The following is a 26,649-nucleotide window of genomic DNA, read 5'->3' as shown; positions in this document are numbered from 1 at the left end:
AGGAGTTTTGGGGAACCTGACACAAGAAAATATTCACAACTCAGAAGAAAAAAAATCGCTTATCAGGTCATGTCCCAGTTTATAGTTTGGAAACAGTCTAGAGATCTCATCCAGTAGCTTCATTTTACTTGTTGGAGTGCAATGGATAAAACTAGAGTGATAGGGAGTCCCCTGAACACCATAAGCCCAGACTTCAGTTCAGATCTTGTTTTAAATAGCCTTCAACACCACTGGCAAGCCATTCTTTTTTTCTCTCCTTTGTTTTTTTTAATAACTTTCTAAAATGGGAGAAAATTTATGATTCTTGTTGATGATTGCCTGCTTCGTTATTCCAAAGCACATAACTTTGTAGAAAAGACTCTCAAGGATTTAACATCTCAAGTCATCAAGTATATATAATGTAGATGAAGAACAAAACATTAAAGGTACTCAAGTAATAAAAAACCTTTGAACACCTAGAGCAATTTATGTCCTGATGGATATCTATCCAGAGATGGAGCACTGTAATTAGGGCACCAAATGGAGTTAACCATGCCAGATCAGCTTGCAGTAATGTAATCTATACTAGTGTATATTCTGGCACTTTGTTTCACATTTAAAAGTGGATCTCCCTCCATCCCTGACCCCTATGTCATTAAGGAAGAAAAGGAGGGATAATGTGTTTTAAGGGACTGTTTCCCCTCTGAAGCCATATTTCAAGCTAGCATAAAAACAGAGCTTTGGATATCTGTTTCCATTCTGTATGACACCTCATGTTTTTTTCAGATGACACTGTAACCAAGGGGCAAGAATGGAACCTTTTTAAAAAACTGAATGTGGGGGCATCTGGGTGGCTCAGCAGGTTAAGCATCCGACTTTGGCTCAGGTCATGATCTCATGGTTCGTGGGTTCAAGCCCCACAACAGGCTCTGTGCTGAACAGCTCAGAGCCTGGAGCCTTCTTTGGATTCTGTGTCTCCCTCTCTCTCTGCCCCTCCCCGACTCATTCTCTCTCTCTTCTCTCTCTCTCTCTCTCAAAAATAAATAAACACTAAAAAAATTTTTAAAAGCTCAATGCAACCCTATTTTGTAAGCTAGATCATTAAAGTACATAAATGTTATTAGGATTTCCTGATAAGTTTCTTCTTTGTCCATGCATCCTAATCTTGTTTTCCCCCCCTTTTTAAACTATTTTTTAAGTTTTATTTTTATTTATTTTGAGATAGAGAACACATGCAAGGGAGGGGCAGACAGAGAGGGAGAGAGAGAATCCCAAGCAGGCTCTGCACTGATAGCACAGAGCCTGACACAGGACTCAAACTCACAAACAATGAGATCATGACCTGAGCCAAACTCAGGACTCAAACTCACAAACAATGAGATCATGACCTGAGCCAAACTCAGGTGCTTAACCGACTGAGCCACCCAGTTGCCTCTGTTTCCCTTTTTTAACCATTGCCTTTCATTTCCCACCTCCACCTCCCCACTTCCCATATCTCCAATAGAATAGCATCCTTTTGGAAACCAACCTGTCAGAAATATATTTTTGCTCATTAATTGTCAACACAATTTGCCATCAAGAGTTTTTATTTACTCCTGGTATGATAGCTAACAATGCACATGTCAGAAAGGACATGTTGAAAGGACTGTTCTTTTTTTTTTCTTCATTTTTTTAATTTTAGAGAGAGAGAGCATGAGAGCTGGGGAGGAGGAACAGAGGAAGAGAAGGAGAGAGAGAGAGAGAGAGAGAGAGAGAGAGAGAATGCCAAGCAGCTCCATGCTCAGTGTGGAGCCTGATTCAGGGCTCGATCTCATGACCTTGGGATCACGACCTGAGCTGAAATCAAGAGTCAGACACTCAACCGACTGAGCCACCTGGGCAACTCTGAAAGGACTGTTCCTATCCTTCTCAAACTCTACAGCATCTGACATAATGGATACTCACCTTCTTAAACCTTTTTCTTCCTTTGGTTTCTCTTTCTTATTTACTCTTCATTCACCACCTACCTCTCTGTTTCTTCTCTATTCCCTGCTTGCTTCATCTTCCTCCTCCTGTCTAATGTTGCTGCTCCCAGAGGTCTAAACTCAGGTTCCTAGGGCTTCCTTCCTCTTCTCTCATGTTACTGACCCCATGTCATTATCTTCCTCCCAGACCTGTGGTTACGCTCAAGCCCATGTTGCCAATAGTTTACACGCTTCTCCCCTGGATGTCTCCCAGACACCTCAATCACCTCAAGCTGAAGCAGAACTCATTAGACAGAAGCAGCATGTATATCAGTGGAACTGACATTTCGTAGGGTCCCTGAAACACAGTTGTCATTTCAAACTGCTCCCTACCATTATTGCTTATATACTCAATCTGTTGCCAAGCCTCATCATTTCATCTTTCAATATGTTTCTTGCAGTCACTGCTTATTCTCCATTTCTGGTGTGGCCAGTAGAAAGCAAGCTCTCCCTTCCTCTCACTTCGAATACTTTGGTGCACTTCTGGAAGTTCCCCTTTCCTCTGAGGTCTCCCCCTCTTCAGTCTGTTTTGCAGACCACTAGTCTGTGCCTTTCATAAAGCTCCATTTTCTTCATGCCACCATTCCCCCTCTTCAAAAACTTAAAACCCCTTCCAATCGCCCACAATTGCCAGTGTTCCAGGATTTCAAGACTCCATTCATGTGATAAGAATCTACTTAGGGAGCTTGTTCTAAAGGTAAATCCAGACCTACAAATCCAGAATGGGGAGTAATGGGTGGGAGCTATAGGGGGAATCTGTAATTTGCACAAACGTCCCAGACAATCTAATGCAAATGTTTTGCTATTCAAATAAGTAACACTGATCTGACCCACTCCTTTTAGCCACCTCCTCCCCCCACCATTAGTTAGGCCAGTGTTATTACTTTACATTCCCTTTCAAATTCCAGTCATTCTTTTTTTTAAGTCTTTTATTTATTTATTTTTATTTTAGAAACAGCGCACTCATGCAAAGTGGGTGGGAGAGGGAGAGGGAGGGAAAGAGAGAGAGAGAGAGAGAGAGAGAGAGAGAGAATCTTAAGCAGGCTCCATGCTCAGCAGACAGCCCAACACAGGGCTCGATCCCACAACCCTGGGATCATGACCCGAGCTGAAATCAAGAGTCAGACACTCAACCGCCTGAGCCACCCAGGCGCCATGTCAAATTCTAATGATTCTTGAAAACTCAGTTCCAATCCTCCCTTTTCCATGAAAATGCTTTCTAACAGCTTTGTATAAAATTGGTGCCACAGTCTTGTCCTCACTTCCCAAGTAAAAACTGTTAGATCCATTTACCAATCCTTTATTACGTTCCCTACTATCATTAGCCAGGCACCATTATAGGCACTTGGGCTCAAGAAATGTACCATGGTCCCAGGCCTTAGTTCATAGTGTAGAGGCAGAGACAAGAAAGTCAATGACTCCAGTACAGTGTGGTAAGGTATTGGATAGTCAGAGGAGTTAAGTGCAGAGGAGAGGACAAAATTAAGCCAAGGGTAGCAGGAGACACTACTACCAATTTTGAGTTGAGTGATGTTTAAGCTGAGTTTAAAAAAGAAAGCAAGCAAAAACTAAAAAAGAAAAAAGAAAAAAAGAAAAAAGAAAGCAAGCAAGGGAAAACGTTTGGAAGAAGTGTGTCCCAGGCTGAGGGGAACAGCATAGAGGAGAAAGCAGAGGTGAGTTTAAAAAAGAAAGCAAGCAAAAACTAAAAAAGAAAAAAAAAAAAAAAAGAAAAAAGCAAGCAAGCAAGGGAAAACGTTTGGAAGAAGTGTGTCCCAGGCTGAGGGGAACAGCATAGAGGAGAAAGCAGAGGTGAGAGATGTATGCTCAATCAGTACTTGTAAATTCTCTGGTGGGGCTGGTCAACAGTCTAGTAGGTTCACAAAATGCCAGAAACAAATATAAGCTTAAAGACCATCCAATTCATCCTTATTTTGCAGATGAAAAAACAAGAGGCCCAGAGCCACAAAGTGACTTGCTGAAGACCCACCACTTTGGCGAAGCCAATGTTCTTCGCAAGATGTTATGCTACCTCTCTTCACCTGTTTGGGGGTATATCCAAAGTCCTGTTTGATTACTAAATACTAAATAAAACACAAATTTAAAATGAAACTAGCATACTGTTGTAAAAATACTGGGTTTCAGGATGTTAAATTTTTAAGTCTATTTCTATCTCAAATATAGATGGTGACCTTGAGCAAGTCACTTTCTTTCCCAGGGTATCGCCCATTTCTTTATGTGTCAAAAGGCCAAATTAGATAATCTTGAGAATCCCTGCTGGCTCTCAAAGATCATTTTCTAAATATATTATCATTTCTAATAAAATGTATGATGTGGTCTTTGGCCTAATCACACCTCACTTTTCATTGCTGCAAGAAATGAAACAAAACTTGTAAAACTTTCCATTCACTCACATCCTCAAGGGGCTAAATAGCCAGTGTGTAAATGGAAAGTGCACCAGGACAGCACGAGGAAGGCAAATCAACATGGGCTGGAGACGTCCTGGAGACGGTGAAATCTGAACTGTCCTCTGTAAGAGGTGAGGGCTTGGCCAGGAAGACAGAGGGCTGTTCCAGGAAGAAGGATACATGAGCAGAGTCTAGGAGTTCTGGCCACATGTGGGCCTTGCGTGAACCACGCTGCTGGGGCAGGGGCTGGATGGGGAGCAAGGGAGGTGGTTGGGGGGGGGGGCAGATGGAGGAGATGGTTGTCCTGCTGGGCTACAGTGTAGACTTGATGCAGGAGCCCAGGGGAAGGTGCAGGAGATTCATTTGGCCTGCAGGGCAGACAACTCTCCGGGAACCCTTGTCATTAGCACAGAATGGGCCCTGAGGGCTCTGACTTAGGAGAAGATGTTAGTTGACATCTTTCTTCTGTTTCGATTAGGTGTTCCGTATTATACAATACATTCTCAGAACTGTAAATGGTAGCAACATGGACGCTATAGACCCATATAATGACCATGTTGAAACCAATGATTTTTAAGCATTAAAAAAAAAGGTCTGATGAATGCAAACACTTCCCTGGCTTCTGGAAGGCTAAAAGTTGAGAGACTCTTGCTCTGCTGCTGAGTGCCATTTGTTCTCTCTTCTTTGTATCTGTTTGTATATTTTTTCTTATGTCCATCGGATTTGGCCTCATTACTCTGATGCATTTAGAGTATACTACCTCAAATTCTTTTTGGAAGAGGATGGGGCATAAATAAATTATTATTAAAGTTCATCTGGGTGGATGCTTGTTCTTCGATATCACATAATAAATAATGACAAAGGAATTTCACACATACTGCACTTCTTAAAAGAGAGACTGATTATAAACACAATCTCATTAATGCTAATTCAAGATAACAATCCTGCATTTGTATAGCATTTTAGGGATTATAATTTTTCTAATTGTGTTTAAAATTTACCATTTAAACACGTTTTAAGTGTACAATTCAGTAGTATTAAGTACATTCAAAATGTATATCACATTCACAGCCATCACTAGAACAGTTTCAATCATCCCAAACTGAAACTGTGTATCTATTTTTTTTTAATGTTTATTTATTTTTGAGAGAGACAGAGACAGAGACAGAGCACAAGCAGGGGAGGGGCAGAGAGAGAGAGGGAGACACAGAATCCCAAGCAGGCTCCAGGCTCTGAGCTATCAGCACAGAGGCTGACGTGGGGCCTGAACTCATGAACCATGAGATCATGACCTGAGCTGAAGTCAGACGCTCCACAGACTGAGCCACACAGGCACCCCAAAATTCCCGTATCTATTAAACACTAACTCTCCATTTCTCCCTCCCTCCCCCAGTCCACAGTAACCTCTATTCCATTTTCTGTCTCCAAGGGTTTTCTTATCCTTGGTACCTTGTTTAAAAATGGAATCATACAACATACAACGTTTGTCCTTCTGTGCCTGGCTTATTTCACTTAGCATAGTGTTTTAAAGTTCATCCATGTTGTAGCATTTGTCAGAATTTCATTCCTGTTTATGGCTGAATATCTTTCATTGTTTGTATATACTACATTTTGTTTATCCTTCCATCTGTTGATGGATACTTTGGTGTTTTTCACCTTTGGCTCTTGTGAATAATGCTGCTATGAACACTGGTGGGCAACTTTCTGTTTGAGTCTCTGCTTTCAGTTCTTTTAGGTACATACCCACAAGTGAAAATGCCGGGCCATATGACAATTCTATTTTTAACTTTTTGAAGAAACATCACACTGTTTCCCATAGCGACTATACCATTTGACATTCCCACCAGCAATGCACCAGAGCTCCAATTTCTCCATATCCTTGTCAACACTTGTTATTTTCTATTTTTTAAGTGGCCTAATGGGTGTGAAGTAGACTTGTTTTCCTTAATGTGTGCCTTACCTTCCTTGATCCATTCAACACCTGACAAAGAGCTCCTCCAGGGTATTTGTCCTATATTATTTATCTTTGTCCCCTTGCCTTATAAGTAGGTAAATTCTCAATAAATGTTTATTGAATGGATGAATGGTAGATTTGAGGAACAGACACCAATTCTGTGAGCAAGAGTAGGTATTAATTGTTATTCTCATTTCACAGAAGAGGAAATTGAGACTCAGAGCATTAAGTGACTTGATTGAGGTCAAATTGCTGGCTAGGTGCTGCCACTGAGGTCAAGTTCAGGCCCTCTAGCTCTAAAACCAGTAATGGGGAACTGATATGCCAAGGGTGAATGTCAGTCCACTAAAATAGTACCCAATATTCTGACTCTGCAGCATAGCTCCATAAATGACAGGGCCCATACAGTGAGGACACAGGTAAGCAGGTTAGAGAAAAAGGGTTGGCTCAGGCCATCATCTGTTAATGTGTGAGATTCAAGAAATCTCAGAGCCATGGTGCATAGGCACACCTGCTATCCAAACATAACAAGACATCTTGTGGGAGATTTCTGGTACACGAAGGAGATTCCTGGAACGCTGTTGGTAGGAAACCATGATTATTTCATGGGAAAGGGTAGTGCTGGTACTAATTTCAATAGGAATATCCACGTAACTCAATAATTTTCAGTAAAGACAAAAACTGAGACCGCTAATGAGCTTCTACCTCATGCAAAGTCTATTGCAAAAAAGAGATTCCCAAAGGTAAAATACATGTGTATAAAATAAATCAAAAAGTTAAAAAAAAATGAGAAAAGACACACTGCTTTCTCCGCCTTATGTACCTCTTTTGCAGAACTATCCTTATCTGTTTCTCCCTAGCAGATATCCCATTATTCTTTCAATCCCTTTCCTCTAAAGAGGGTTTATTTGTTTGTTTACTTATTTTTTAAAGTTTATTTATTTATTTTTGAGAGAGAGAGAGAGAGAGAGAGAGAGAGAGAGAGAGAGAACCTGAGTGGGAGAGGGACAGAAAGAGAGAGAGAGAGAGAAAGAGAATCTCAAGCAGGTGCAGTGTGCAGCCCGGTGCAGGTGTTGACCCACAAACCATGAGATCATGACCTGAGCCGAAATTGGATGCTTAACTGACTGAGCCACCCAGGCGCCCCTATGTATGTATGTATATATGTATTTATTTATTTATTTGATATGATAGAAACATATCTCTCAGAGATATTGCTCTCTCTTTCCAGTATTCCTTAGCCTTATATCTGCAGGGTCAAATATGTGTTGATATTGGGCTTTATGACCTTATACCATCAGACTAACCAAGACTAACTCATGAAATGTATGTTTTATGTTTTTAATGATTTATCAAGGACTTTAGAACTGGCCTTTTGGAAGTGCTGTTATATGAAAGATCTCAGTATAAGAAAACCATTTCTAACTCTTAATTAATGGGCCACTTATTTTAAGTAATACTCAATAAAATTCTCAGGAAGGCCTGTAACTGTCTTTTAGAATTGGTTTGAGTGGGATTTGATCCCCATATGTTCCATAAAGCAGGTAATGAGCACTTAGTAATTATTAACTATTAAGAAAAGAGAAATAGAGAATTATATTTTAATTGTCCCTTAAATATCAGCACAACCAAACTTAATTAAGTACAAAATTTCTAACACAAATGACTGCATCTGGGCCAGGCATGTAGCCCCCATATTGTAGCCAATAACTATTTTCTGAACATTTCCCATGCTCTGTATTTTTCCTCTTTTCCCCTGTACCACCCCATCACAGGACCCAAGTCATTTTGCTCACCTTAGATAGATAGCTCTGGCAAGGCTGGTGAGTTGTCTTTTAAAATATAAGTGATAACCAGACAGCACTCAAGATCGTCCCTCCACAAATGTCACTCATTCACTCAATTTGGATATGCCCTCCTGAGTAGGAGGAGGAGGTGGAGTGAGAGGCAGCCCCTTGGAACTTGCACAGAACCCCATAGGGCCCTGGGAGTGTGGAGCAGGTGTCAGATCTGCAGGTGGGGAGGGGAGAAGGAATGCTGAGCGGTCCACTGTCAGGGAGTGGTACTGAGTCACTGTCACAGGGGCTGTCTGAGCATTGGCAGCATGGAGGGAAAACCTGTGCCAACCTCACTCCCACCCCCAATCCTCTCCCCGAATCCTTCCCCCAGTGAGGCTCACCCTATCAGCTCTACTGGGCCAAGGAAGGGCCCAGAGAGCAGGGCCTGCCTCCAAGACTGTCCCCATCCCTGTGAGGCCCCTAATGAGAGGTAGATGAGCACATGAGAGATGCCCTTGTGCATTGATGTGGAAGGAGATGATCACTAGGGTCAGGGGGTGGGGGAGACTTCCCCAGTGCAGAGGAGGAGAGAAAGGAACAAGATGGATTCTGAGAATGGCCTGGGGATGAGAACTGCTGTGTGCCATCAGTTCCCTTCATCTTCCAGTTCTGGGTGTACCTACAATGGTTTCATCCGCCCGCCAAGGTCCTGGAACTGAGGGAGAATGCTGAATGGTGCCAAACACAGGGGCAGAGGCAAGAGCTTTAGGAAAGGCGTTAGAGTGCCTCCAGTGTCTGTGTTGGGCCTCGATGGCATCTCGGGAGCAGTATACCAGGGCCATTGTGTTGCTTCATCTTCTTGGAATGAAAGTTTGAAAATTTGATGAGTGTGGGATGCTTTAAGCAAAAACTCAACTTGATTGGCAGTTAATACGTATTCGCTCTGTGCCAGGCATTGTGGGAGGTTCTGCAAGGGAACTGGAGATGAGCAGGATATGGTCTCTGTCCTCAAGAGGTCTGAGGACTAAGAGTAGGGAAAACAGATCCACAATTTCTACAGAGACAAAATGCCATGGACTGTTATTAACATGTCACTCATTAGGCTGGGTCCACTGATGGGAGGGAAGAGGATTCTGGCCTTTGGGGCATTCAAGTCCCATCCATTCACCAGTTCATTAGTATGCATTTGGATATTCCATTTCACACATGCTCAGCTTAAGACTTATGTAACACATTTGAGTGGAGACATTCAAGTTCGGAGCCCAGAATCTGGACTACAAATATAAATCAGGCATTAAAGGCAACGGATGGGATCACTAAGGAGCAAGTGTTGAGAGAAAAGAAACCCGAAGGATATGTGTGGGGTGGGAGGGGTTTGGCAGGCAGTAAGGGAGGGAAAGGCAGCAAAGAGATGCTACATTATTTTAATGGGTGATGTTGTATTAACAGAAAATGTGTTTCTGAAGATGTCAAAGAAACAAGCATTTCCTTTTAGAGCGATTATGGGAGGCAGCATGAAGAGCCTCTGCTGGTTCTTTGTGGGAGAGGGGCTTTCTGCAGCCTGGGGTGGGTATGAGGATGACAGCTGTCCAGGCAGCCTGTACAGGTGGTAGGACCAATGCTCAGCACTCACACGTGATTGCTTTTGTATTAGGTCCTCACTGGACCCATCCAAGCAGGAATACTGTGGGGTGCTGAGAAGTTGAGTCACTTGCCCAGATCCCGAGGTGGGCAGGGAGTGAATTCAGGACACCACCCCATCTCTCTAGCAGCCCAGGCCTTGCACAACCTGGCTGGTTTCTGAACACGCAGACTGTGGGGTGTCTGAATTCACAGGACAGTATCTGTATAGCGTTTGTGAGAAAATTTCCTGTCTAACGGAATCCAGAAGGTACAAATTTAAGCTGAATGAGTAAAACCTGGCATATGTCCATATGCTTCAGCCGTGTTAGGCATTAAGCCAGTCAGTTATCAAATATGGTTCTGCTTTTGTGATTTCAGTTGATACTCATCTCTTCTTCCAGTCTTTTTGGCTTGTACCACACCCCAGGTTCTCTTGAACGCAGGTCTCAGTCTTCCCTACACGTGACCAATGATAATGCCCTGCCACCCTATCTGCTGGTCCTCTCTCTGACATCTGCTTCCCCTCTGCACTATCTCTGCCCTATCTTGCCCCTTCTAAATCTAACATGCAGGGGTGCCTGAGCGGCTCAGGCAGTTAAGCGTTGGACTCTTGATTTCAGCTCAGTTCTGTGAGATCAAGTCTGGAGTCTGTGCTGACAGCATGGAACCTGCGTGGGATTCTCTCTCTCCCTCTTTGCCATGCATTCTCTCTCTCTCTCTCTCTCTCTCTCTCTCTCTCTCAAAATAAATAAATAAACAAAAAAATCTAACATGCAAATTGCATTTCTTCCAAGTTTACCTTCTTGATGTTACAGTACTTTTTCCAGTATTTTCCATTGTTCTCTAGTGCTCTGTAAAGCACATTTCTGAGAGAAAGATTGGAAGTCATTTCTAAATCTAATCATAATGATCTTTGTTCACAAACAGTTATTGTGGACACTGAGGACATGGTGGTGACACTGTCCTTCTTCGTGCTGGTCAAATCAGCATCACCACTATCTTTTCATTTTATTTCCAACTAATTTCAGAATTTTCACACAGAATTTTCGTTTATGCATTCATAAAAGAAGCATGAATACTTTGTTTTATATCATCAAGTCCATCATCCTCTTCCTCTCCCTGTGGGGTGGGATAGGGAACCAGCCTCCTGCAGGAAATCCTCCCAGATGGGCAAAGGAACCTCCCAGGCTGCTGCCCTCTTCCCTGTATGGGGGGTGGAGGGGGGTCAGGGCAGGTGTCACTCTGCTGGGCCCCATCTCTCGCCCACATCCTCACCTCAAGCCACACATCCACTTAACAACCTTCTACTCACTTTTGAAATCATTTATCTGTCTGGGGTGTCCATCTCTAAATAGGATGATATATATGATTTTTATATGTGTTTTTCAATGTTTGAGTCAGTTTGTATTTCAACACATGGGGCACACGTGTTGACACATATGTATAAGGGCCTGGTTCCAAATGACCTGAAAGGTATTTAACGGTAATTGAATATTTGTGCATAAATAGAACACACACATATGCCAGCTGGGGGTGGCAAGAGATTGTATGTGGAACACAGTCAGGGTTTTATTTCCCATAGATAAAGAAGGGAGGTGATCTGCACTATAATAACAGCAAATCAGCTTAAATATGGATCACTGTCAGTGACTCCCTTACAAATCCACTATATTAATATTTCTGTATGGGGTCTGACATGCATATGACACTGTGATCTCTTGGCAATGCTGGGCCATGTTCTCTATGGGTAATATATGAAAAGAGGTGTGTGGTTGAAAATATGGTGGAGGGCTTAAAGAAAGCAATTATAAAACTTCCTAAAAATCTAGTTTGAAATAAATACAATGTTGTGTGTACAGTTTCAAACCCTGATTCAGTAATTTACTTTTAACCCATTACCTTATTCCTTTTACAATAAAAAACCCAAAGATTTCATTTTACAGAAGTATTTGGGTTAATCTTTTGTCTTCTGTCGTGTTCTGAAATATGTACAATTGCAAAACCCTTCAAAATATTACCTGTTAAATGATAATGTGTGTTCTATTAAGAGAAGGCCAGATCATTTGGGGGGCAGGAAACCAAACCCATACTTTAATACTCTTTCCTTATTAGAAATTTGTATTCTCCTGATTTTGTCCAGTTACATTCATGGAGTATTTTGAAAGGGGGAAACTACTCAAATGGGCCATTCCTGAGGATTGTGATTCACAGTCCATCATCTGAGTAAATGATCTCTATTAACTGAGGAGGTAATGGGGTGGGCACTTCCTGGAGTTGTCGCGCACCAACAACAACAGATTTGGGCGGCACCCATCACCTTCACCAACATGCTGTGTTGGTGGGAGAGGCGTAGGCCAGGCTCGGCTTTGGCAGTGACACCAAAAGGTGCTGGAGACGCGCTCTGGCAGCGCCTCGGGGGAGGCTCCAGGCTGCCGCGCCCCCGCCCTCCGCCGGGAGCCCCTGATTGGGTCCTCCCCGGTCTGCCGGCTCCAGCCCGCGCCCTCCGAGGAAGGTAGCGGAGTCCAGCGCGCTGCCTGCCTAGTCCTCGCCCGATGTTTAAAGCGGGCAAGTTTTGTTCTTGAGACCACCGACTTTGGCTCCGATGCCAGCAAGAGAGCCGACCTCTGACTTGGGGGTTTAAGGAGCTGTGCTTGGACTTGGTGAGTTTTGTTCTAAGCTCTCTTTGAATTTGAGTTGGGCTTGAAGGTAAGTAAAATCACGGGGGGGGGGGGGGGGGTGAACTGCTGTAGTGAAGCTTTAGTTTGATGTAAATTGGACTTTTCTTCCTTTGTGACTTAGGCCCCAGAAGCTCAAGGCATAAGTGGCATGACGAGATCTTTTAAAAGACTAGCCTCCCTTAGAACTCTTGTTCGAGCAAGGAAAAAAAGATGAACAGAGAACTCAGTCAAAACTTACCCACCGTAGTTGTATAACTGTTGCGTGTGCTGCACGAATGGATCATGAGTTTACCGAATTCTACTTCCTAGTGAAAAGTGTATTGAGACCAGTTGATTCATATGGAATTAATATGTGCGATTTAAAAAAGTGCTCTGCAGCCCACCGCATCCTAACGGGGGCCGAGGGCCCTTGTGGGTGGAAATGTTGTCTTCCCTTCCGGATCACTGAATGGGGGAAGTTCTAGCACGCTTGGCGGGGATAAATCTCAGCTCCCCGGATAGTTGGTTCTTTGTGCCGGGGACGGGAGACGGACTCCCGCGGTCCGCAGAGAGGGTTCCGGGCCGCCCAGCCTCCGCTCCGCCCCGCCCCTGCCCGGCACTGCGGCCCCACCGCGCCGTGCCTCCTCACCGGAGCAGGTCTCGGGCTACGGGAAAGGAGACTCAGACTCTCCTTTTGCTCTCTCTGGACCACGAGAAGTCTCTGAAGGGCCGAGAGGGGAAGAGAGCCGCGAGGAGGGGAAGGCACCGCCGGTTCCCACGGGTGGCCCCAGGACTTCAGGTTGGAATGCGCTCTGGGGCTGGGGCGCACGGCTGGAGCAGACACCCGGGCCTCGGCCCGCTGCTCTGGCCCGGACCGCGCGCGGCCCAGCCTCCGGAGGCCCTAACCGCCACGGGGCAGGGTTGCCCGCCGCCCGCCGGCGCGGTGGGGAAGGGGAGGGCGCGTTCCCTCTCCGGAGCGCCTTTGTTCGCTCTGGCTGGTGGGCGCGGGCGCCAGGCAGCCGACACTCCCGGCCAAGGGCCGCCCGGGTGCGGCAGGTAGGTTGGGGGCCCCGGAGCTCCAGTTGGGGTTAATTTTCCCGGGGCCCGGCGCGTTCCTCCTCCCCAGGGAGCTCCGGCGAGACGGTCGCCGCGCATGGGGAATACCGAGGCGGGTCGGGGCGCGGGAGCCGGCAGGCGAACGCCGCGCCCTGCGGTCCCCGGATTCCGGCTGGGGTTCCCCAACCGTGCTACCACCCCTAGGCTGCAGGGGTGAATTCGGGTAGAAAGCCTGCATCTGATTGGGAATTAGGAAACCGCCAGAGTGGGGAAACTTTCAGCGAGTTACTGGGTAGGAAGACAAGGAAGACAAGGAAGTGGGCAGGCAGGGGAAACTGGGAAAGACCTCTCTTGCTACCGGTAGGTCTTTGCCACTCTTTTTTGACTGCCGAATTTTATTTTGTAACCCGAAGTGACAGCCGGTTGCTTACTCATTCGATAAAGGTCAAAGTAGCAACTTTTCATCCGATTCTAACTACACAGCCCATATTTTTTCTTATCCAGTGTTGGTTATCATAGGTTATGGGTCATGTTAAAGAGACACCGATGTTGTAACCGCACAGTGGCTGGTGGTGGCTTGTAGCTCATATCTGGGGTAATTCTCTAATGAAAGTACATCTATTAGAATTGGATTTGTTCCTCTGTGCCTTTATTTTGGGAACTTTGCCTGGTCCCTATGGGGGAAGGGAGAGGGATGTGAGAAACTGAAACTGACCCAGAAAAGGATGCTCAAAGGTAGAGGTGTGCAGGGGTAGCACTGAACAGATCCCTTCCTGAAATTTCGAAAGGGAGACCGGTGATTGGCAGCTGAGGTTTCAACTTTCTCCAAAGAAACTTATGGTGGATTTTGTGTCCTGTTATGGGGGAGGGGGACTGCTTTATTTGGTCAACTCTTTATTATTTTAAAGCAAGATAAATTCAATACCTGAAATACTTACATTATATACTTAAAATGACCCTTCTCTCTCTTGCTCCTTCTCTCTCTCCCTCCCCCAGCTCCCACGGGCACCCTCCAGGAGTATTTATTGAGCACTGGGAGGCTAAGGCTGAGGCTGACTCCCTTTAACTCACATCCGTCCCCACCTTCTGATGGGAATGAGTATTATGACAGGGAAAGTTCAAGCTAACGCTCAGAGAAGCTGTTTCTAAGGAATGAGAAATGGATGATTAGGAGGCATAAATGATATTACACATAAATGCCTTGCCCACAAACAAAACAAACAAAAAACCCCAAAACCTCAAAAGGTAGGGAATAATTTTCAAAACCAAGTGCAGGCTGTAGCAAGCAAAAGTGTCATATTATACTTCATTCAAATGGAGATCAAATTCCCCTTTTATAAAAGACTGATTCAAATAAGGAGATTGTAGGAAAGTGAAATAACTTTCTAATTCTTAAATATAGAACAGCTTGAATACGAACTCCTGGGTTTTGAAATGGGTCATCTTTTAAAATGGGTCACTTTGGCGAGAATCATTGCACTTGGTGACTTTCAAATTGTAAATGTAGAGTTCTTTCTGAGGACCTACTGCTCTATAATCTACATAATAGAACATAGGATGCGGTAGGAAGAAACTGTGAGAAATTCAGAAGGAAATGGTCTCTTCTCAAAGTAACAAAATGTATCCTATCTTTTTGGAATTTTGTTTATACTTAATTGAATTGATCTAAGCTTTGCATTTTGTAGCAAATACCTTTTTTGGAATATTTCCATAGCCATTATTTTATTCCATTGTTAGAATAATCTTGTGAAAAGCTGCATATATTGTGTCTAGGTTCCAGAAATTTAGGCACAGCAAATTATTACAAGAGCTTTTCCATTTGACATAGAATCCTTGCCAGCAAAGATTTAGCCAGAACAGTGCAAATCCAGAATATTTTCCTTACAGTATGCATATAGGTAGGAGGTATGAGAATCTTCATACTGAAAGATAAGAAACTTGATCAGGTGAAATGTAAACTTCTGAATAACCAAAGTGATTTTTTTTTTTTTTTTTTTTTTTTTTTTTTTTTTTTTTACATTTTAATGCTGGAAATTGAAAGGCTGGCTTTCATCTGTAACTTATTTTTAAGATTTATATTCTATAGTGACAGCTTTAACCCTAGAAGCCAGTTTTCTACACAAAGGAATGTTTTACTATGCAGACACTAAGCTACCAAAAGTCCAAGTTCAAAATACTATTACACAAGTTAAGATCCATGTAAGATTTCACATTTTATCTCTTTATTCCTTTTCCTACAACTTTTTCTACAACTTTTTGATAGTGCTCTAGGCAAAGTAAGTTAAAAAGTTGACTCAGCTCAGGTTTCCTTCTCCATAATTTACAGGGTCTTATAATCTTTTGGCTGTGTCATCTTCGTGGAAATGTTTTAAGTGCTTGTGGGAACCATATTGTTCTTTCCTGTCAAAGACAATGGAAAGGCATGTTCAGCCAATTAGTAATGATACTTCTGTTCTCAGTCTCAATAGTATTTGGGATGTGTTAAGTGGCCCTTAGCAACCAGGTCAGTATTTTTAAAAACTTTTATCGGATTTTGAAAGGAAAATAACCCCTGAAGAATACGAGTCATCTACTAACTAAACCATCATGGTACAGATGCATGAACAACTTCTAGAGAAGGGAAATCAGCACATACTGAACACCTGATTTGGACCTTACTTTGTCAAACAAATGGTCTCAAATGATCCTTGGAAAAGACTGTGTTGGTACATGGTTTAGAGAGAAGTCAAGCTCATGTGACCAGTAAATGGAAACAACAGAATATAAGTCTACTTTTGTTCATGTTCTAAAACTCTTGTTCCCCCCTCCCCCGCCCCTTGTGCTTCGCGCAGGTCCAGATTCCAGACTGCACCGGAACATGTGCTTACTCCATTAGGCCGTCTACACTGGACATATCTCTGAAGCTTTCTCTGCATCCTGCCTGTGGCCTACACTACACAGTATGTTGTAAACTAATATTCACTGAGTTAATTAAATGTAGGCATTACCTACTTGCAGGGCTGCTCAGCATAATGGCTGGAATAGGTAGGTGTTTAATAAATGATGGTTAACTTATTATAAAAAATGTTGATAGACTGAGATAGAAATATTATATATACCTCCTACATTTTACACTGTTATTTTTTGTACTCTGTAAACCCTTGATCAAATGCTCTTTCCAAATATAATGTTTAGAGTGGGACATGTGAACTGCCATTGGACAAGAAGCTTGTATGTCTAGCTTACATAACAGGTTTATACTGGGTTATATTGTCACCCTATTTATAAATCACTATTTTTCATATTTTACCTCAGCTGTACCTTTCATTTCATCCAATACTTATTTATCAAACACTTGCTTGAAACATCCTTTCTGAGTCCTAGACTTTTTACTCTCCTCTCCTTCTGTCCTTCTTACCTATTTTTAACCCCCTTCTGCCACTTTGAATCTCCACCTTAAATCCCCCAATCTTCTTTGTGGAGGAATGACTTTAGGTACCCAAAGGGCACAAACTCACAAGGTCACTTTTATCTACTTTCTACTACTACTACTACTTTCTACTTGCTACTGGGACCAAGAAAAGGAAGGAGGGAAAATTGAGGTGGGAGGTTAAGTAAGGGGTAGGTTATAAAGAGAGTGAGAACAGGCTCTGACAAAATGCAGGTGGTAGTAAAATGTGAATGACTCCAAACTTAAGTGAAGCAGATTCTTTGCCTTCTTGGATAGATTCTCCTGGCCCTGCCCCACTTGCTTCCCTGCCCTCCCATACAGAAGGAGCTCCAAGAAAAGCAGCTGGCCAGGGCCAGGGAGAAAGGCAGGTGCAGAGCTCAGGGACGGGACCTGGAACCCATCAGCTGCTTCTGAGCTTCCACGGGGTCTGGAATTTCAGAGTTTACATGGTTAACCCTATGTCTGGGTGCCTTAGTTGCTTCTGCAACACATGGAGATCCTTTATTCCTCATAGGCTGCTGTGCATTTCTATAGATGTAAAGCAGTTAGTACAAAGCCAGGAGCACAGTAAACTCTCCCAAGTTAGCAGAGTGGGCAAAAGGAGAAGTTTGTTCTTAACTAGCCAAAAACAAAACTGACAAGAACTGTATTTAAAAGAGCAAGCAGCCCTGTCAACATAAATGACTATGCCTCAGGAATGAATACAGAAGGCCAAGCTTAGAAGAGAAAATGTTTGACCTCTCTGAGACCTACTTTGTATTTCTGCTTTTTTGTTTGTTTCGAATTCTGTTATTGGAAATTTTTACTGACTTTTCATATAACTCCTCTAAAATATAGTAATACTCTGTAGTCCGTCATCACCAGTTTCCTTAGGACCTGTTTTTATTTAGGGACTGTCTTTACTTGTTTGTTCATTTGATATTTCCTTGTCTTTATTTTTCCCATAATCAGGAAACAGAAATCTACACCCATGTTTAACTTATAAAGGAACATATAATTTAGTTTATATAGGTGGGGAGCTTGTTACTGGATTCACACTGTAGGTTGTATAACTCACTTTTTCCCTCTATCCCACATCCATCCTTGCTAAGTTGGGATTTAAAGTCTTTGGCTAACACTGAATCAAGAACTAACTCTATAAATGTATTGTTTGCGAAGGGATAATGATTCCAAATGGCTTCTAGTCTTTGCCCATGGTTTGAGCCTAATAGAGCCAAAGTCACAGTCACAAAAACACCTAAAGGCAGCTATTGGGTGGAATTCTTCCTTTTTTACCAGCTTTGTATTGGCAACATTCAAATATGAGTCAAAGAACAAAATACCAAGTGGGGGAATATTTAATTTTTCATACTTAAAATCTGAGTTATAAATTCAAATTTTGGGTTGTTTCCTTCTTTTTTGAGCAAATAGAATAGGCAATTAGTACTAAACAGTACCCAGTTGTGATATTCATCACCAATGACTAGAACTAATTTAACTAAGAAAAATGAATGAAGATCAAATTATAGCCTTTCTAGTAAATTCAGGGTTAAGCCTGATTTTTTTTTATATGGCAGTTTGGCTCTTGAGGATTTGTACTAGCTCTGTTTAATAGGGACTAGATGATCAAAACAAGCCAGGAAAGAAATACTTGGAATGTAGAACAAAATGCCACATAAAGACAGATAGAAAATGTCATATGTCTTTCCTTTGAGTTATGCATGGACAGGCCCCCAAAACTGTCTCACATGGGACTGTAAGTAATACAACTTTAAAGATAAAAGGTTTAAAGTACTGAGGTATTTTTTAAACTGACTTACTGAAAAGGATTAGTTTATAGTTATACTTTTATGACTTTTATGTTTTGTGCCCTAAATGAGTGCCTTGCTTGTGTCTCCCTGGCAGTCAGTGTGCTTTATGGAGGGACTGGAGAAGGTGGGCCAGCCTGTGGAGCCGTGAATAGGAGGCACACGTGGGGATGAGAAGGGACAATGCGTGTGATGTCTTCTCCTTTTTTTGAGGTAGGAGGTGAAACCATCTGCAAAGAGTGAAGGACACAGGCCTCGGAAGAGGGGGAAGATTGAGCATGGCTGATGAGGGGACAGGAGAGGGAGAAGGTCCAGGAGAAGTGGAGGCTGGTCACACAGCATGAAGCCCTCTGCCCACAGCTAGATACTGCCATTGTGGCAACACCGTCCGCATCTCCGGCAGCCACAGGTGTTGGGGAAGTAGGGAAGACAGGAGGCACCCGAGGTCTGGGGTTGTTGGGGTGGAAGGACAGGAACAGAGAGAGGAGGGCAAAGGTGCCAGGTGATTCTGCATCTGAGACAGGGAGGCGGGCGAGAAGGAAGGTCAGGAGATTGCTGGGTGGGGTGGAGTGTTAGGGAGCAGGCAAGGGGTGGGCAGAGGATTCCAGGTGAATATTAAGAGGCTGCGGTCAAAGAATGAGTGGACTACAGAGTGAGCGGACTGGAATTCGAAATTTCAGAGGAAATGCAGTTGTAGGTGAAGCCCCTTAAACGACTCTCCCGCTGAGAAGTTGCCTTGAGTGTGTGAGCAGTCACGTGAACAAAATGGTATATACTTGATGACATAAGGGCTCTTGAGACTTCTGAGTATTGTGTGTCTACTAGGTAAGATTTAGAAATATAGTTCCTCTAAAATTAGATGTTGATAATATATTACAACAATGGCCAGAAACAGCGGTCAAGAAACATACAGATAGGCGCAAAAAGGGATTCATTTTGAATTTGAACCCCCTGGCTTTCTCTGGCTCACATTCCTCAGCCTCTGGGTCTCGGATTCCCTGTTGCTCCTCCTGGAAGATGACCCACCCCCATCTCTACCCTCCTGGCTCCCAGCATGGCACCCACTCTTTGCCCCATGGCTCTCTTCCCGCTCAGAGCGCCACCACGGGCCTTGTCTGTCCTGCCTTCTGGTGATCGCCCTCTACTCATTTGTTACTCATCTCAATTTGCAACGAACCAGCCTTTTAAAATAATTCCTTTTTCGGGGCGCCTGGGTGGCGCAGTCGGTTAAGCGTCCGACTTCAGCCAGGTCACGATCTCACGGTCCGTGAGTTCGAGCCCCGCGTCGGGCTCTGGGCTGATGGCTCAGAGCCTGGAGCCTGTTTCCGATTCTGTGTCTCCCTCTCTCTCTGTCCCTCCCCCGTTCATGCTCTGTCTCTCTCTGTCCCAAAAAAATAAAATAAAACGTTGAAAAAAAAAAAATTAAAATAATTCCTTTTTAGAAGAAATAACTATCTGAAGTTTTACAGAATTTGTACAGTATTCTCTTTCATTTGTCAAAAGGTATTACCTAGTCCTTGAATTCAAACCCGTGCACATAAATTGAGAGGCCACACAAATACATGCACGCATGCATACATACATGCATCCACTAAAACGCATGCAACGCATACACACATGCATCCAGGAAAACCCATGCATGCATCCAGTAAAATGAGATGCTTCCTTTCTCTGTGCCTCCTCCCTCTCTCCTTCCCCTGAGTTTGCTCTCCCCCAGGCCTCTCTGCTCCTCTCTCACCCTGGGGGCCCACAGCTCTCCCACAGCCATCTTCCTTGCACTCAGAGTGCTCCCCCGATCTGCAGTCCCGGCTATCTCAGGTCCCCATTGGACTGCTATACCTGCTGCCTCTCCAGCACCTCATGCTCAACACCAGCCCAAGCCCACATATGCTCCCTCCTCACCCCTAAGTCAGGAAGCCAGTTTCCCCTCAGTTGTCAGTAATGCTGGAAACTAGAATTCACCCCACCGCCACTCCTCCCATCCTAGGCCACTCCTCAGGTACTGCTGGGTGTGTTTTTCTCCAAAGGGTCTCCTGACCCCTGACTTCCCTCCCCACCTCCATCACCCCAGACGAGGCTCTCCTCACCTTATCCTGCTTCAGTACGAGGCCCTGATGGAGCCGGGGTCCAATCTCCACTGTCCCTGCTTCTGCCCTGCATACCACTGCTGCATTAACTCTTTCACATAAAGCCTAATACATACGGCCAAGGGAGTTACCATTAGCAACAAAAACAGAAACTCCTGTGACTTCTTGCTGCCCCCGGCACACACTGACTCCTCTGTCTCATTTTCAAAGTTCTCCATAAGCTGGCCCCAATCTCTCTGCTTTCAAATACATGCCTATGTCTCAAGTATTTGCCATATTGTTATTTTTTTCCTTTCTTGCCTGAAACAGATTGCTTCTCTTCCTGTAACCACCTAAATCCTGTTCATCTTCAGGCCCTCCTATCCAGCTGTCACTGATCTCTACTATTAGGGGCACACCTTTTTGCCTGTAGTTGGTATTGTCTAAATTAGCGCTGACACACTGTCTGCACTTTGCTGTGATCTGCTGATTGTTGTCCGTGGGAACTGGGTTTTCATGTGGGCACTGAGTCTTGTCTCAAATAGATTGTAGATGCTTTCTGATAGGAGGCCATAAAATACTAATACATGATTCCCACCATGCTTGGCATAACTATTCCATAGCAAATGCTCACATACTTGTAGGATTTCTTGAAACTTTGAACACTGAGGTTGTTTGACTTGAACTTAAAGTACGGACCCCGCTATCTTGATGAAAACTTCAAAATTTATATCAGGTTTTGCATAATATTTTAGGATCACTAAAGTAGACTCAACAAAGAAATGGGTTAACAGCAAGACCAAAGTAGAAAAAAAAAAAAATCAGGGGTCATTTAGGGTAATTTGTAGTCTGTAGCTTTTTTTCCAGAAAAGTTTAAAGAGCTGTCTTGTGAAGAAATATTCTTGAGTAACTGTGGGGCACAGCTCCCAGACTGAAAAGCATTTGGGGTAGGGTCAGCAACCTTCTTTTCTGATGTTCCTATTCTACTTCTATTCTTTACTCTTCTGACTACTTCTATCAGGAAAGAGAATACTAAGGGTATCTGTTCCTTCTTTTCAATCCAAATAGAAGCAACCCCAAGTTATATTCCAAAGATTTGCATACAAATCTTACTCAACTTAGGAAAGAGTTACATCCCAATAAGCCTACTGTACATTGAAAATACTGGAAGTCAAAAATGCATTTAATACACCTAACTAGGAAACATCATATCTTAGCCTAGCCTACCTTAAATGTGCTCAGAACATTTATATCAGTTGGGCAAAATCATCTAACACAAAGTGTATTATATGCTGAAATGTTGAAGAGCTCACTTAATCGAATACTGCATTGAAAGTGAGAAACAGAATGGTTGTCTAAGTGTATTGGTTATTGGCCCTCATGATTGCCTAGCTGACTGGGAGCTGCAGCTTACTGCTGCTGCCCACATCATGAAAGAGTATCCTATGGCATATCACTAGCCTGGGAAAAGATCAGGATTCAACATTTGAAGTACAATTTCTACTGAATGCATATGGCTTTCACACCAGAATAAAATAAAAAAAAATTATAAGTCAGGGATTGTCTATATTTCCCTCTAAGCAGTTCTTTGTCCTGTTCTCTCTCATGGTCTTTCTTGTTTCCTATTTACAGCCGACTCTGAAGCCATCTGTAATTTTTATATCCCCTCGGTAACAATACATGGACATTCACCCCCAGTTTGCAGATGAAGTCACCAAATCAGAGTGCAGTGAGAGTTGCCCGAGGTTACACAATGAACCTGGCCCCACGTGGGGGTAGCCCTGGAGTTTGCAGCCTGTGGCCTGGTGCCTGAGCTGGAACACGGGCACACAAAGGAAGCTGCAGGCACAGCGTTCTGCTGTGGATGGTTACTGAGCTCACATGCATTATTGGGATCTTTTGTTTCCTGTAAGGCCCAGCATTTTCTTTCTCCAGGTCAGGCAGGCCTGTGGGTTTCTCTGCAGTCTCCTCCCCTGCACTTGGAATACAGAAGCTAGAAGATGTGCTTTAGACAATCTTTAAAAAGACCGTGTGAACCAGAAGAGTGAGCATCGATTGCATGTGTGTGGTATCCATCAGCAAAGCCAGATCTGGGGCAACACTGTTTGGTTGCAATTAATGGATTTAGACCATGGAGGTGCATTTTGCTTTTGGTTGGGCGAGACTGCCTACTAACTGTGTTCAATTTGGAGGAGTTTGAGTGCTCTTTTGTTATAAAAGAGAAGTGGGTACCGTAAAAGAGTAGTTCACCTCTCCTAATCTTCCCCTCATCAGATCAGTACTACCATGGAGTTTGGTTTTGACTGATATAAATGATGGCTAAACAATTCAAGCTGCTGAGGTTGGAGAAATTTTGTTTTAGCATTTCATAGGCTGTTCTGAACCTAAGTAAGTACTGTAGATTGTTGGCTCTGTGACAGGTTCTTTGTCATTTTTTACAAACTGTTTTGACTCCTTGAGGTCAATTGGGAACAGTTGAAGAAATACAGGAAAATAAAGCAAATACCTATGTGGCGGGGGTGGGGAGCAGGGGGATAAAATGCATGCTATGGGCTGGCTGCTAAAATGCATGTTAGCAACAGAATACACTAGCCAGATGAGTAATAGGCCCCATTCATTGGAGAGATACTAGGGCCTCTGTGAGTCAAGTGTGCATGTGGGTGCTGGAGGAGTTAGGCCTGTGGGCTGATTGTCTAGCAAGAAGCTCAGACTTGTAAACAACTGGGAATAGGTACAAAGCGAGCTGGTATTGAAATATTACAAGTACAGGGGCTCAGAAATGGAAAGCTAGTTTTGCCTGGGGTTCCAAAGGTTACTCTCCTCTTTGTTTCCTTTCCCGGGTCTATTGGAATAGAAACTGCAGATTAGTTTCAACTGATAATTTACTTAGAATTCTTAAACACGTATGTGGTCTTAAAATCTGCCCTTAAGATTTCTCTGTTGCTTTGCATTAAGCCTCCAGTTCCTTTAATATGTATCATGGAGGAGGCAGAAGGGGATATCTGCCTTTATAGATGGTCCCTTATCTAAGTGAGCACTGTTGAAACCAAGAGGAAGTACCCTGTCCCACCAATGAAAGGGATTTTGCAAAGTTTAGGCAGATGCCACCCTCAGAAACTGATGTTTTCCACGGTCTCTTCCACTCTACTCCAGAGCATTTGGTCCACCATGACCAGCCAAACAAAGAAGGGAAATTACTGATATTGATATTGATATTGATCTATCCCTTAGAGTAGTATTTCTTGCTCTTTTGATGGTAAAGCACACACCAAAAAATGCATTTTACATTACAACCTGAAGGCACATATACATAAAACTTAAAGTTTCACAAAATGATACTTATACTCACTACTTTCAGTACACTATGCCATTCCTAATTTGTTCTTTCTTTTTCTTTTTCTTTCTTAAATATTGGTTGGACTTCTTTTTCTTTTTATTTATTTTAATGTTTATTTATTTTTGAGAGAGAGAGAGACGGACAGACAGAACATGAGTAGGGGAGGAGCACAGAGAGAGATGGAGACACAGAATCTGAAGCAGGCTCCCAGCTCCAAGCTGTCAGCACAGAGCCCAATGCGGGGCTTGAACTCATAGACTGCAAGATCATGACCTGAGCCAAAGTCAGACACTCCACCAACTGAGCACCCAGGCACCCCTTGGTTGTGACTTCTTAACATTTATTTATTTTTGAGAGAGAGAGAGAGAACACATAGGGGAGGGGCAGAGAGAGAGGGAGGCACAGAATCCAAAGCAGGCTCCAGGCTCTGAGCTGTCAGCACAGAGTCCGACACGGGGCTCGAACCCACAAACAGAGAGATCATGACCTGAGCCGAAGTTGGAGGCTTAACAGACTGAGCCACCCAGGCACCCCGGTTGTGACTTCTTGAGTGGCACCCAAGTTTTAAAACCTGTGCCCTAGGGAATAAGATGATTATCTCTGGACAAAGTCTCAGGGAGGGTTGGCTCTGGTCTCCCATTTCCTTGGACTTTTGCATGCCTGGCCTTTGCTGTTATCACCCCTCAATGAAGTAACCTTGGGAGATAGGTAATACAGCTGGATGCAAAAGGCCTAAAGTTGCCAAGGTTAGGCCAACAGGGCAGGGTGCTGTCGGTGCTGCAGTTGGTTTCACTTCAGGGCTAAAGGGCAGGGGACTTGAGATTGAGACCTTTGGGCACAACAGCAGGGCCTTTTCCCTGGGGCTTGTGATGTGGTCTCAGCTACCCAGCCAGCCTGGACTGAGCAGGGCTTGCGTGGTCTTTTCCCTGTCAGTCTGTTGAAAGCTCAGGAGACTGGTATGTCACCCCTGAGGGGAGAGCCTACTTCTTCAGGCAAAGGATATGTCTTACTTCTGGATAAGCATGGAGGATAGAGTCCTTGAGGAAGGGCGGTACCATCTCCTAGTTGTGTCAGAAAAGGGAGGACATGTGACTGACTGGGCCTCCTGACCTTAGTTCTTCCCAAGTGACCAGCTGTTTGAGTGAAAGTGGCTCCACCCCACCACAGTTCTTAGCACTGACATTCAGAGAATGCCTCCTAGGTGTCGGACACTGACCTGAAGCTAGCGTATCTACGACATCGTGCCTTACATCCTGGAATTCACAGTGTAAATGGAGGAAGCAGTTAAATAAAAAGTCAGTCTAGGAAGATGGGTGCAAGAATTGCTGTGGTAATACAGATAAGAAAAATCTTTGGTGGGAGGAGGGTGTGGCCTCAATTCAGGTTTCCCAGAGGATGTTGCCTGCAGAGATTAGTGAGCACTAGTATACTTCTTATGAACCTTGTTAGCAAGGGAGCAGGGCTTGCCAGGCCACAGGACTGCTGGTAAAAGGCTGCCATGGATGAAATAGCAAGCATGGCTGAGCTTTCAGCCAGCACTTTGGTACTGACAACTAGTAGAGAGCTTCTGAAGGGGGTTAACTACTCTAAAGGATGTATCAGTATCAGTACCGTCACCTTTTGGTTTGGCTGGTCATGGTGGACCAGTTTTAGAAAGGTCACTCTGTAGGGTAGAGGCTGCGTGGGTCAGGAATCATTTTGGCTGCTGCACTAGTCTGGGTGAGAAATGATGATGACATGAAGGGGTGAAGAGAGATTCAGAAAAAGCAATTCACAGGATTAAAGAACTGGATATGGAATGGAGGAAAAGGACGACTTTCAGATATCTGGCATAGATGCATGAAGTGCAGTCAGACAGAGAAAGAGAAAATGGGAACAGCAGATTTTAGTGGAGAAGACAGAAAAATGGGCTAGAAATGGCATGTGAGTACCCCTGTGTGCCAGGTAATTATCTGCCTACCTCCCTCTATGTATATATCTATGGATATTCCCATTTAACTTGCATAAAGACTCTGAGCTAAATGGTGTTATTTCAGTTTTTCAGACTTCTGGGTTAGATACATGATACAGGAAAATAAAAGAGCCAGACCTGGTGTTCAAATTGCCTGACTACAAAGACAGGGCATTCCTGGTTTGAACATGCTAACTTTGAGGCATTTCCAAATGAAAAAGAACAGAAAAAAGATGACGATATAGATTTGGGGCTCACAATGTCATTTGGTTAGTGAGAGTTTGGACTATGCTTTTGAACACATATCTCGACTCCTTGATTATGAACCTTGATTTTAAAAAAAAAAAACACCTTACTCTTGGGGCGCCTGGGTGGCTCAGCTAGTTAAGCATCCAACTCCTGATTTCAGCTCAGGTCATGATCTCACAATCTTGAGATCAAGCCCCACGTTGGGCTGTGTGCTGACAGCACAAAGCCTGCTTGAGATTCTCTCTCTGTCTCTTTGCCCCTCCCCCTGCTCTCTCTTTCTCTCAAAATAAAAATAAAATAATAATTAAATAAAAAAAAGTCTTACTCTTAGTCCTGCCTTGTCTGGGGCAGGCTTTAATGAATTTTAACTATTA

General features: G+C 43.7%; 1 protein-coding gene across 1 annotated transcript in view; it reads right to left on the bottom strand.

Annotated features, from left to right (window-relative positions):
* Nucleotides 1-26,649, bottom strand: part of MCF2L2 (MCF.2 cell line derived transforming sequence-like 2) — a 264,774-nt gene that overhangs the window by 63,960 nt on the left and 174,165 nt on the right. The gene's annotated exons all lie outside the window — the stretch shown is intronic.

The sequence above is a fragment of the Panthera leo genome, chromosome C2 (genome assembly GCF_018350215.1).
Source record: "Panthera leo isolate Ple1 chromosome C2, P.leo_Ple1_pat1.1, whole genome shotgun sequence".
Taxonomy (NCBI): Eukaryota; Metazoa; Chordata; class Mammalia; order Carnivora; family Felidae; genus Panthera; species Panthera leo.
This window is presented reverse-complemented; position numbering and strand designations above follow the sequence as displayed.